The following is a 13,246-nucleotide window of genomic DNA, read 5'->3' as shown; positions in this document are numbered from 1 at the left end:
GAAGAAACTCCATACTGATGGACTTTTGGAATCACTTGATTATGAATCACTTGGTACTTGCGAACCGTGCCTCATGGGCAAGATGACTAAAACACCGTTCTCCGGAACTATGGAGATAGCAATAGATTTATTGGAAATCATACATACAGATGTATGTGGTCCGATGAATATTGAGGCTCATGGCGGATATCGTTATTTTCTCACCTTCACATATGATTTGAGCAGATATGGGTATATCTACTTAATGAAACATAAGTCTGAAACATTTGAAAAGTTCAAAGAATTTCAGAGTGAAGTTGAAAATCATCGTAACAAGATAATAAAATTTCTCGATCTGATCGTGGAGGAGAATATTTGAGTTATGAGTTTGGTCTTCATTTGAAACAATGCGGAATAGTTTCGCAACTCACGCCACCCGGAACACCACAGCGTAATGGTGTGTCCGAACGTCGTAATCGTACTTTACTAGATATGGTGCGATCTATGATATCTCTTACTGATTTACCGCTGTCGTTTTGGGGTTATGCTTTAGAGACGGCTGCATTCACTCTAAATAGGGCACCATCAAAATCCGTTGAAACGACACCTTATGAACTATGGTTTGGCAAGAAACCAAAGTTGTCGTATCTTAAAGTTTCGGGTTGCGATGCTTATGTGAAGAAACTTCAACCTGATAAGCTCGAACCTAAATCGGAGAAATGTGTCTTCATAGGATACCCAAAGGAGACTGTTGGGTACACCTTCTATCACAGATCCGAAGGCAAGACATTCGTTGCTAAGAATGGATCCTTTCTAGAGAAGGAGTTTCTCTCGAAAGAAGTGAGTGGGAGGAAAGTAGAACTTGATGAGGTAACTGTACCTGCTCCCTTATTGGAAAGTAGATCATCACAGAAACCATTTTCTACGACACCTACGCCAATTAGTGGGGAAGTTAATGATAATGATCATGAAACTTCCGATCAAGTTATTACTGAACCTCGGAGGTCAACCAGATTAAGATCCGCACCAGAGAGGTACGGTAATCCTGTTCTGGAGGTTATGTTACTAGACCATGACGAACCTACGAACTATGAAGAAGCGATGGTGAGCCCAGATTCCGCAAAATGGCTTGAGGCCATGAAATCCGAGATGGGATCCATGTATTAGAACAAAGTATGGAATTTGGTTGACTTGCCCGATGATCGGCAAGCCATTGAAAATAAATGGATCTTTAAGAAGAAGACTGACGCTGACGGTAATGTTACTGTCTATAAAGCTCGACTTGTTGCAAAAGGTTTTTGACAAGTTCAAGGGATTGACTACGATGAGACCTTCTCACCCGTAGCGATGCTTAAGTCTGTCCGAATCATGTTAGCAATTGCCGCATTTTATGATTATGAAATTTGGCAAATGGATGTCAAACCTGCATTCCTGAATGGATTTCTGGAAGAAGAGTTGTATATGATGCAAGCGGAAGGTTTTGTTGATCCAAAGGGAGCTAACAAAGTGTGCAAGCTCCAGCGATCCATTTATGGACTGGTGCAAGCCTCTCGGAGTTGGAATAAACGCTTTGATAGTGTGATCAAAGAATTTGGCTTTATACAGACTTTTGGAGAAGCCTGTATTTACAAGAAAGTGGTGGGAGCTCAGTAGCATTTCTGATATTATATGTGGATGACATATTGCTAATTGGAAATGATATAGAATTTCTGGATAGCATAAAGGGATACTTGAATAAGAGTTTTTCAATGAAAGACCTCGGTGAAGCTGCATATATATTAGGCATCAAGATCTATAGAGATAGATCAAGACGCTTAATTGGACTTTCACAAAGCACATACCTTGACAAAGTTTTGAAGAAGTTCAAAATGGATCAAGCAAAGAAAGGGTTCTTGCCTATACTACAAGGTTTGAGATTGAGTAAGACTCAATGCCCGACCACTACAGAAGATAGAGAGAAGATCAAAGATGTTCCCTATGCTTCAGCCATAGGCTCTATCATGTATGCAATGCTGTGTACCAGACCTGATGTGTGCCTTGCTATAAGTTTAGCAGGGAGGTACCAAAGTAATCCAGGAGTGGATCACTAGACAGCGGTCAAGAACATCCTGAAATACCTGAAAAGGACTAAGGATATGTTTCTCGTTTATGGAGGTGACAAAGAGCTCATCGTAAATGGTTACGTTGATGCAAGCTTTGACACTGATCCGGACGATTCTAAATCGCAAACCGGATACGTATTTACTTTGAACGGTGGAGCTGTCAGTTGGTGCAGTTCTAAGCAAAGTGTCGTGGCGGGATCTACGTGTGAAGCGGAGTACATAGCTGCTTCGGAAGCAGCAAATGAAGGAGTCTGGATGAAGGAGTTCATATCCGATCTAGGTGTCATACCTAGTGCATCGGGACCAATGAAAATCTTTTGTGACAATACTGGTGCAATTTCCTTAGCAAAGGAATCCAGATTTCACAAGAGAACCAAGCACATCAAAAGACGCTTCAATTCCATCCGGGATTTAGTCCAGGTGGGAGACATAGAAACTTGCAAGATACATACGGATCTGAATGTTGCAGATCCGTTGACTAAGCCTCTTCCACGAGCAAAACATGATCAGCACCAAGACTCCATGGGTGTAAGAATCATTACTGTGTAATCTAGATTATTGACTCTAGTGCAAGTGGGAGACTGAAGGAAATATGCCCTAGAGGCAATAATAAAGTATTATTTATTTCCTTATATCATGATAAATGTTTATTATTCATGCTAGAATTGTATTAACCGGAAACATAATACATGTGTGAATACATAGACAAACAGAGTGTCACTAGTATGCCTCTACTTGACTAGCTCGTTGATCAAAGATGGTTATGTTCCTAGCCATAGACATGAGTTGTCATTTGATTAACGGGATCACATCATTAGGAGAATGATGTGATTGACTTGACCCATTCCGTTAGCTTAGCACTCGATGGTTTAGTATGTTGCTATTGCTTTCTTCATGACTTATACATGTTCCTATGACTATGAGATTATGCAACTCCCGTTTACCGGAGGAACACTTTGTGTGCTACCAAACGTCACAACGTAACTGGGTGATTATAAAGGTGCTCTACAGGTGTCTCCAAAGGTACTTGTCGGGTTGGCGTATTTCGAGATTAGGATTTGTCACTCCGATTGTCGGAGAGGTATCTTTGGGCCCACTCGGTAATGCACATCACTATAAGCCTTGCAAGCATTGTAACTAATGAGTTAGTTGCGGGATGATGTATTACGGAACGAGTAAAGAGACTTGCCGGTAACGAGATTGAACTAGGTATCGAGATACCGACGATCGAATCTCGGGCAAGTAACATACCGATGACAAAGGGAACAACGTATGTTGTTATGCGGTCTGACCGATAAAAATCTTCGTAGAATATGTGGGAACTAATATGAGCATCCAGGTTCCGCTATTGGTTATTGACCGGAGAGGTGTCTCGGTCATGTCTACATAGTTCTCGAACCCGTAGGGTCCGCACGCTTAACGTTACGATGATAGTTATATTATGAGTTTATATGTTTTGATGTACCGAAGGTTGTTCGGAGTCCCGGATGTGATCACGGACATGACGAGGAGTCTCGAAATGGTCGAGACATAAAGATTGATATATTGGAAGCCTATGTTTGGACATCGGAAGTGTTCCGGGTGAAATCGGGATTTTTCCGGAGTACCGGGAGGTTACCGGAACCCCTCGGTAACTTAATGGGCCTTATTGGGCCTAGGTGGATGAGAGGAGAGAAGGCTAGGGCAGGGCCGCGCCCCCCTTCCCCCCAGTCCGAATAGGACAAGGAGAGGGGGGGCGCCCCCCCCCCCCCCTTCCTTCCTCCCCTCCACCTCTTCCCCCTTCCACTCCTAGTCCAACATGGAAAGGGGGGAGTCCTACTCCCGGTAGGAGTAGGACTCCTCCTGGCGCGCCTCTACCTCCTAGGCCGGCGGCCTCCCCCTTGCACCTTTATATACGGGGGCAGGGGGCACCTCTAGACACACAATTGATCAACGATCTTTTAGCCGTGTGTGATGCCCCCCTCCACCATATTACACCTCGATAATATCGTAGCGGAGCTTAGGCGAAGACCTGCGTCGGTAGAACATCATCATCGTCACCACGCCGTCGTGCTGATGAAACTCTCCCTCAACACTCGGCTGGATCGGAGTTCGAGGGACGTCATCGAGCTGAACGTGTGCTGAACTCGGAGGTGCCGTGCGTTCGGTACTTGATCGGTCGGATCGTGAAGACGTACGTCTACATCAACCGCGTTGTGTTAACGCTTCCGCGTTCGGTCTACGAGGGTACGTGGACAACACTCTCCCTTCTCGTTGCTATGCGTCACCATGATCTTGCGTGTGCGTAGAATTTTTTTGAAATTACTACGTTCCCCAACAGTCTGCCAACGCTTAAAATGCGTCCCGGTAAACTTTTCCGGTTTCAGAGTAGCAGCAAAGCCTTGAATCGAAAAGTGCCTAAAATAAGGTTTTTGGATTGTTGGAAATATTAGCACTTTTCCGATTAGACTTATCCACGAGTAAACAGTAAGCATGGCATAAAAGGTATGCATCTCATAGCTATACCTAAGCATACTAGCATGTACAAAACATAGAATCAAACCATCTATGAGCAGCACATATACGGCTAGCATAAGTACGAGTAAACGAGGGATGAACATATCATACCCTCCGGTTGGCCAGGCCAACGCGGCGGCGGCAGCAGCAGCCTCGGCGTCGTCCATGGCCTTCTTCTTAGCGGTGGCGGCGTCGGCCATGGTGTCGATGCAGGGGAAGTAGTGGAAGCAGAGGCGGACAGAGTTGGGAACGAATCGGGAGCAGTCGCGTTGAGACGCTCCCCAAAAACCTTATTGCCGTTCTCCCGGGCAGGATCTCGAACGACAGGGTTCCGGAGGCACCTGCTCTCCCGGCCGGCCGTGCATGCGGTCGTCGGGATGGGGTCGCCGGAGACAGCACAGAGTGAGGAACAGTAGATGACGGCTAGGTCACGCGAGAGGGAGTGAGTGAACCGAACTAGGTCACTCCACTGGGCAGAGCTTTCTTATATAGGTCGTCGGGTAGGAAGTCGTGGCCCTGGGCGGAGGCCCACGACCGACTCCCGGAAAGGAGTCGTCGTTCCCGGGAAGGGTCGCACACCCGCGAACGGAGTCGACGAATCCCGGCAACACAAGTCAGCCCAATTAATCCCTGATTAATTAATTCATTCCTGAGCGGTAAAAATAAGCTTCGGCTCATTCCCGCAACCCAGGCGTGGCGAGGCGGGCGGCGGAGGAGGAGGAGCGCGCGTGTACCACTCCTCTTCCCAAGCTCCCAATGGCAAGTGGTAGAGCAGCCCTTATAAAGGGGTCTCAACTCTCCTCAACTAGCAAGGTGGGACTAAACTTCCCACCACCTGCCATCTCATACATGGGCCTCAAGATTAACCAGGAATCATTGTTCATACGGGCCTAAAGCCCATCTATGATTCAACACTTTCTAGCTAGCTGCTGCATTAATTTCTTTCACCGTATAGTTTATACCTCAGAGAGGTCATTTTAGTGCATGATGTTCTGGTGTAGCTACCATTAGCTTTACTGGAGCAGAGCAACATTTAATAGGAATTCCACCATAAATATTTACCCAGATACAACATTCTTCTGTGGAATTTGAGTTTTTTTCCAGAAGGTTTAGGATCTAAGGATGAGCTATCAGTGGTACTGATTATACAACGAGTTTGTACAAAATGTTCGCTGGTGTTGGGTGTTTACTTTTATAACTTCTATATCCCCTTATTGTGTTTCTCTGTTTCTAGAAAGTAAGCCATTTGTTCCAGGATTTCAAGTTTGTGCTATAACGTGAAGGAGAAAGAGTTCATTATTGGCCAACAGTTTTTTTTTGAAAGACCCGGCAAATCACCGGCTTCATTGATTTAGCAGAAAGCAGTGGAAACATGTAGATCAAGTGATCAAGTGGATGAAATTAGAAAAGTACAGCTATCTCCCCTCTGATTAGGCTAATTTTCACTAATTGTGTCCCCGAAGGGAGGCTCTATGAATTTGGCTCCGGCCAATCTCCATTGCTCGATATTGGTCCTAATCGCCATGATGACATCTTCCACCCGAGGTGTTTTTGCCCGGAAAACACAGTGGTTTCTTTCCCTCCATAATTCCCAGGCGATCATGATGATCAGAGTTCTGATTCCGCGCCTGTTTGCGGTAGTAGTCTTGTTGATGAGGAGTTGGCAAGTCTGAGCCGAGCTGAGCGGAGACCTCGTGTCTGGTGCGAGCGAAGAGCAGCCCGACCATCTGGCACATTTCCCCCAAACCTGTTGCGAGAAACTGCAGCCCCAAATCAGATGGGTAGATGTTTCCAAATTTCTGGTGCATAGAGGGCAGAAATAGCCATTGGGCCAGCCTCTTCTCTGCAATCTGTCATTGCACCACAGGCGGTCTCTGACTAGGAGCCACGTGAACATTTTGAGCTTGTTGGGAGCCCAGACCTTCCAGATGAAGCTGTTGTAAACTGAGTTGGGGGCCTGCTGACATTGCATTTGGTAAGCCGATTTGGCAGTGTATGTACCTTCGCGAGTGAGCTTCCAAGTGATTTCATCTTCTTGGTCAGAAGCCATGGTAATGCGTGCTGCGTCAATGAGCCGCCACATCTGTAGAAACTGAGGTGCTATTGCGGCAGTATCTCCATGTTGCAAATCTGAAATCCACTGATCATTGGCTAGAGCCACCCGAATGGACCTGTTTTTGCGCCTCGCGTGACTGAACAGAGCAGGGAAGACTGTGGACAGTGGCTCGTCACCGATCCAGCTATCTTTCCAGAAGTTGGTCTTGTTTCCATTGCCAACTTGGATTGATGTCGCTTTGCCGAACAGAGCCCTTTCATGATCGTCAGGAGTAGGGGTCACGGCAACCCAAGGCTTATCCGGCCGCGCCAATGCGAGCCACTGCCATCGTAATCTCAGCGCACGGTTGAATATGTGCAAGTCTAGTAAACCAAGGCCTCCACAGTCTAGAGGGGAGCAAACCTTTTCCCAGGAGACCTTGCACTTTCCACCAGAGAGCTCATCGTCTTGTGCCCATAGGAAGCGTCTTTGAGATTTGTCCATTTCCTTCAGGATTTTCTTTGGTATCTTCAGTGCAGTCATCGCAAAAGTTGGTAGGGCAGAGAGGACGCATCTGACGAGGACTCTTCTCCCAGCGATATTAAGGAGCTTGCCCTTCCAGCCGGCCAGCCGTGCTTTCAATCTATCGATCAGGAATTGGAAATGCGCCATTCTGAGGCGAGTTGGCGAGATTGGGAGCCCCAGGTAAATTATCGGGAAACTGACAATCTGTCCACCAAAACCCTGTAGCAAATCCGGCACATTCAGATCTTCACAGCAGATTGCAACAACTGATGATTTTCTTTGATTCAGTTTCAGTCCGGTGGCTTGTCCAAAACTGTCCAACAGATCAAGCAACTTGCCCACCTCCTGAGCAGATGGATATGCGAAGATAACTGCGTCAACGGCGTATAAACTAACCCGCAAGCTTGGACCGTGGCCCGGCATAGGCGCCAGGACCCCAAGATCGGACGCAGCAGTTAAATCAGTTAAATAAGTTTTTTACCTCATTTTCCATCTCCACGGTAGCACTTTCTATTAGTTCGAACAATATCTCAATGCATTATTTACACACCTAGCTTGTGCTCTCTGACCAGAATTGGTAAACTGTAGCCGTGATAATACTACACTGTATTCAGAAATAGCAGGAGGAGATAAAGCTAGGTGTTGCATATAGGCCAGTGGTGAACCCTTTTAGAGCTGACCTTCCTTCAAAGTTGGATATCATCTACAGTAACCTCACCGCATCCATAGATCAACTGAACAAACAAAAGGCACTTAAGACCTATACTGGTATCCAGGATGTGTTGTCTGACCATCTAAGCAAACTGGCCCAGTATGCTAAGGAATTAGGACAGTTCAGTTACTTGATCGGACTGTTTAGCATGCAGAAATTGGAAGCGGGCTTAGAAAAACACCACCAAGCTTGAAAGCAGAAAAAGATGCACACACTCACCATTATTATCTTCCTGTCATAATTTTAGGCTTGTACCAGGAAACTTGAAGAGGCAATTTTAGTTGGTGGTGTGCTTTAAAATTTCATATTGATGTTCGATGTTTCTCCATAATCGTGTCTTCTATTTTTTTTAGAATTTTATAGCATATGAACTATCACATGAATTTTCCTAGCTCCGGTGGTCGCACCGCCCAGGACGCCGGCGGCGGAGACGAAGGCAATTTGTACTGGGACGTCGTGGCCGAGCCGCAGGTCCTCCGCCTTGACGAGCTGCTGGACCTAGGCCTCGACGAGACGCCGGACCTCGGCCTCTCTCTGGTTTTCATGGTACGGTCCCTTCCCCTCTCCACCAAATCTTGACTTGTGTGTTGTTCTGCTCTGCACTGATTGTATTGCCATTGTTATAACTCTTCTAAATCCATTTTTTATATGGTGGCCCGCTCCAGCTGGAATAGTTTTGTAGAGACAAATTGGAAGAGTGCAGCTGCCCTGGCTCATGGAACTGGAAAAAATTATGCTTTTTTCTACTCAGAAAGGAAGCTATTTTTTTCTGGATCGTAGATAGAAAGGATGCAACTTTGTCAGGGGTAGTAGATACAAAGTTCAGTGTCTACAGCATATAAACCGGAAGCCGTGCTTCCGGTTTCAGCATATAAACTTTTTTGGTCATACAATCTGAATTTTTACCATTTCACATAGACAACCTATCATTTGTGGTTCACCACATTTACATGCTCTGATTCCCACGCTCATGTGAATAAGTATATGACAGAAATTTCAAAGTATCGTGTCAGTTAGAATTATCACATGGGTACCCATTTTTCTCCATGAAAATACCTCATGTAATGCTATGTTCCATATTTCCTACATTATGATAAGTTCATAGTTTATATATTGTTTCAACATTTTTTTTGTACTGAGACATGCAGCCATATATTCTTTTTTTTAAAGGAGGATGACCCCCGGCCTCTGCATCTGGGAGATGCATACGGCCACTTTATTGATTATTCTCAAGGACCATACAAAGTATTACAACAATGTGTCTGAATCCACCATCTTGGCAACATATACCGCTACTCCTATCCAATATGATGAAGGGGTGCTAGCTGGGCCACTACCCAAACCACTCACCTAAGCCTAACATCAAAAGCCGGAAGCCGAAACTCATTCGGAAGCCCCAGCCGAGCCACATACCGGGTCTAGGGCACAATCCGGTCAGACGCACTCGTGTGTCATCGCCGCCATCTTCCACAGGTCTTCAGATCATATTGAGGCTTCTACCTTGTCTGGCCACTCTGTCATCGACGTCACCATGACGCCAGACAACAACCTCCTCCTGGGCGAGCCCATCTCCGTGCATCGGACGCCGAGTCTCCACAGCGCCATGCCATCGATCTCCGCCGCCATCAATATGTGAGATGAAGCACCGCTCCACCATCCCTCCAGCCAGCACTTGCTCCAAAACGATGCCCCCAGAAGGGAAAGCGATAGAACGCCATCATCATCCGATCCGGAAGACCCAGATCTGAGGTTTCCCCCTGAGCACCCCGAGCCTGATGGCGCAGACTGTCGACGATGCCTCGACTATCGGCAGTAGCTCCACCAGACGAGCGTCGCCTACGTCGCCGCAGCCTCCAAGATGAAGCTGACCAGAATGCATGTGTCGACCCCGAACCGCCACCACTTCCACCGCCGCTTGAGCAGCCCCCGAGCAACGCCTTCAGGAAGGAGCACGCCACCGTGGTGTCGTCGTTGCTTGGAACAGGGGGGTCTGAGGTTTTCACCTGAGCTCCTGGGAGGGGTGGAAGGAAGGAGGTCCTCTCCGAAGCCTCCAACGAGGGAAGCAACACCCAAAGGCACTGCCATCGGAGTGGCCGCCACGCCGGCCAAGAGATTCCCCCGGAACCCTTCCAGCCACCGGATCTGCAAGGCGAGCACCCAAGAACGGTGACGGAAGCCACCAAGGGCCGGATCCGCTACAGATCGGAGTAGATCAGGGTCGAGGACGAACATCACCATGGCCACCAACATCCAGCGAAGAACCGCCGCCGCAGCCGAAGCCCACCACCTCCCCGCCATCCACATGGCCAGGGAAGTGGCCCACCTGTCCACGCCGGCGCCGCCCGCCGAAGCTGCACCGCGTGCCACCAGCCAGGGCCGCCGCCATGGATCCAAGGCTCCCCACGAGGGGCGCGCCCGACCAGCGCGAGCGCCAGATCCCGCCGCCGCCGGCCGCCAACGGGCTTTGCCCGCCGACGAGCGCCGACGGCGGCGAGGGGGTGAGAAGGAAAGAGGGCGGCGGCGGCGTGTAGGGTTCCGCCCGAGATTCGGTAATAATTTATTTTACATTGCCATCTTTCTTGATTACGTACCGTGTCGTTGCAGATGATCTCAGGTAATCAGATCCAACACTCAAATTCAATTTGAGTTGCTTTTAAATGCTTCTGGGAGGCACATGATGTTGATATGCTACATTGTAGTTTATGTTTGGTAGGCTATGATATTTTTGCCCTAAATGTCACATTTCTTAATTCCAAATTTTAATTTTTGTAGGCTGAACATGAGCATGTCTGTTTGTGGTGTTGAGGTAAAGCTCAGTTTGTTACACAGCAGAGCCAAGGGCATGCCGTGGACCAAGTATAGCAAGCTGGGTAGCGTGTGCAGGTTGACATGCTACAGTAATATGCTTTTTAAACTGCTACAACGCATGGCCATTCGGCTATTCTCTAAATTAATGCTTATATTGTTAGCATAGACCTTTCAGGTAAACATGGTTATGGTTAGAAAGAAAAAGAGTGCTATTAAACCTTACTGATTTATTTCATATAACCGTTTATTTTAGTGAGGACAATACTTTTGTAAAGTCTACACTGCTCATTTGCATATTTTCAACTATATACGACAGACTAAAGTTCAGATTATGTTTGGGCAACCTAATATGAGGTTTAGACTATATGTGTCATGATATAGACTGCATTGCTCATCCTTCCACTTTTCTTTATTTTTTTTCTTGTTCGACAGCTAGCTTCAGGAGTGAAATGAGATAATACAGAGCATGACATGTGCTGATAGCATGTAAGTTGTTTCTTATTTGTTACCTAATTTCCAGTCTCATTTTCTATTCCAAGATATGTTTTACTTCTCGCCACTTCCAGTATGCAAGTACTGTTAATCAGCTATTGCTCTATCTTATTTTGATCAGTTTATCTCATAGCATTGGTCGCAAATGACTTCTAGCTAATTTAATAGCACGTTGTCAGTTCGTAAGGTTCCCATGACCAATTGTAATGAGCGGGCCCCATTAGCATCTGCAGGTACGAGAACCATGTAACAATAATAACATGCACCTGGGTGCTCATACAGTACACATGCAGCAACAAAAGCTCCTTGAAACACACACTCAATGGCCTGCAAATTAGTTTTTTTGAAGAAATCAGCTTTGCTGGTTTGAGTATGCGTCAACGGCATTCCTAGCTAGGGCCAACAACAATAAGGTGAGAACTATCACAGTGGCATAATGCTAGAGGAGCTGAATTGCTTACCTTCTGATGATATTCTAATGAGGGATCCGTAGTTTGTTTCTAGCAATCTTTGTATCATTTCCTTAATTCCATGGTTATGTATTTATAACTACTCTCTTGTATTCCATATACGTTCGTCTAGGAAATTGGAGGAGCTGAATTCTATATTGGTTCCTTGTTGACCTCTGACCCTGCTGATGCAGTTCTGTATTGTATAGGTATAAATTCCAAATCTCAAACTTCCAACAATATTTAAATTCTTTAGTAATAACTCTGCATTAATGTCATCTTTAATGCTCAGAAACTGGTACTAAAAAAATTGCTTGGTCATACGATCTGAATTTTGACCATTTCACACACACAACCTATCGTTTGTGGTTCCGTCAATATCACATATAATCCAATAATTGGACAATATATACTTATACAAGACAATGCCTTTTAGTTGGGCTGAATTATACGATATTTACATATCAATGTTATTGCTCATAGTCATTTGCCAACATTGTGCAAATGGTTTCCACCAAAGAACATGTAGTATTATTTTTAAAATTGTGATGGGTTATGTTCTTCTTTCTTACTCGCTTCCTCGTCTCATTCTTGATAATCGAAACGCCATTGCTTTCCTTTCAAGTAATGTATGTTGGCAAAAAGAAGGTTTTATAGCTCTCGAATCCTTGCCAGTTGTGTTCTTCTTTTATGTTTTTAATAGCATGAACAAATATATGTTCAGGTGATTGCACTTGTGGAAGGATTACCCCACCAGTGCTCAGAGGGAACGTGCATTCTAAGCCAGATTCAGGTGCTCTGCTCCAGCCTTCAACAAGTCAATCTTGTTTAGTACTATGGAGCGCAAACTATGCAGATGATGTTTATGTTTAGAAGTTTCTACTAAAGCACATATAACTCTTTGGGTGGGTCAGGTGCCCCCTTTCTCATACAATTGAGCAGTGTTCACTTTGAGTGTAACTTGTAGCCTTGTAAATTAAAGAGAACATCTGTTGATTCCCCAGTTTATAGCTGAAACCTTGCACGCCAAAGTTGGACAAATATGATTGAGCTAAAGATATTCAAATCCAATGCTGAGGCTAATATCGTAGCTATGCCCAAGGCTTTGAATAAAATAATCGACAGATGGGTGGTGGCTTGTGGTCCGTGTGGTGGCGTGGAGGTTCGGCAGGGTGGCCGTAGGGCGGTGGCACCCGCCGGCGAGGCGGCCACTGCGGCTTGGGTGGCGGTGGTTGGCGTTCGGCTGTGGGGTGCGGGTGGTGGTGCTCCTCTCTTCTCTTAGGTCCGGGTTGGTGGCGATTGTTGGGGAACGTAGTAATTTCAAAAAAATTCCTACGCACACATACAGGATCATGGTGATGCATAGCAACGAGAAGGGAGAGTGTGTCCACGTACCCTCGTAGACCGAAAGTGGAAGCGTTAGCACAACGCGGTTGATGTAGTCGTACGTCTTCACGATCCGACCGATCCAAGTACCGAACGCACGGCACCTCCGAGTTCAGCACACGTTCAACTCGATGACGTCCCGCGAGCTCCGATCCAGCAAAGCTTCGCTGGAGAGTTTCGTCAGCACGACGGCGTGGCGATGTTGATGATGATGCTACCGACGCAGGGCTTCGCCTAAGCACCGCCACGATATGATCGAGGT

This window comes from Aegilops tauschii, chromosome 6 (assembly GCF_002575655.3).
Source record: "Aegilops tauschii subsp. strangulata cultivar AL8/78 chromosome 6, Aet v6.0, whole genome shotgun sequence".
Lineage (NCBI taxonomy): Eukaryota > Viridiplantae > Streptophyta > Magnoliopsida > Poales > Poaceae > Aegilops > Aegilops tauschii.
The sequence above is the reverse complement of the archived record's forward strand: the minus strand, read 5'-3'. Positions refer to the sequence as shown.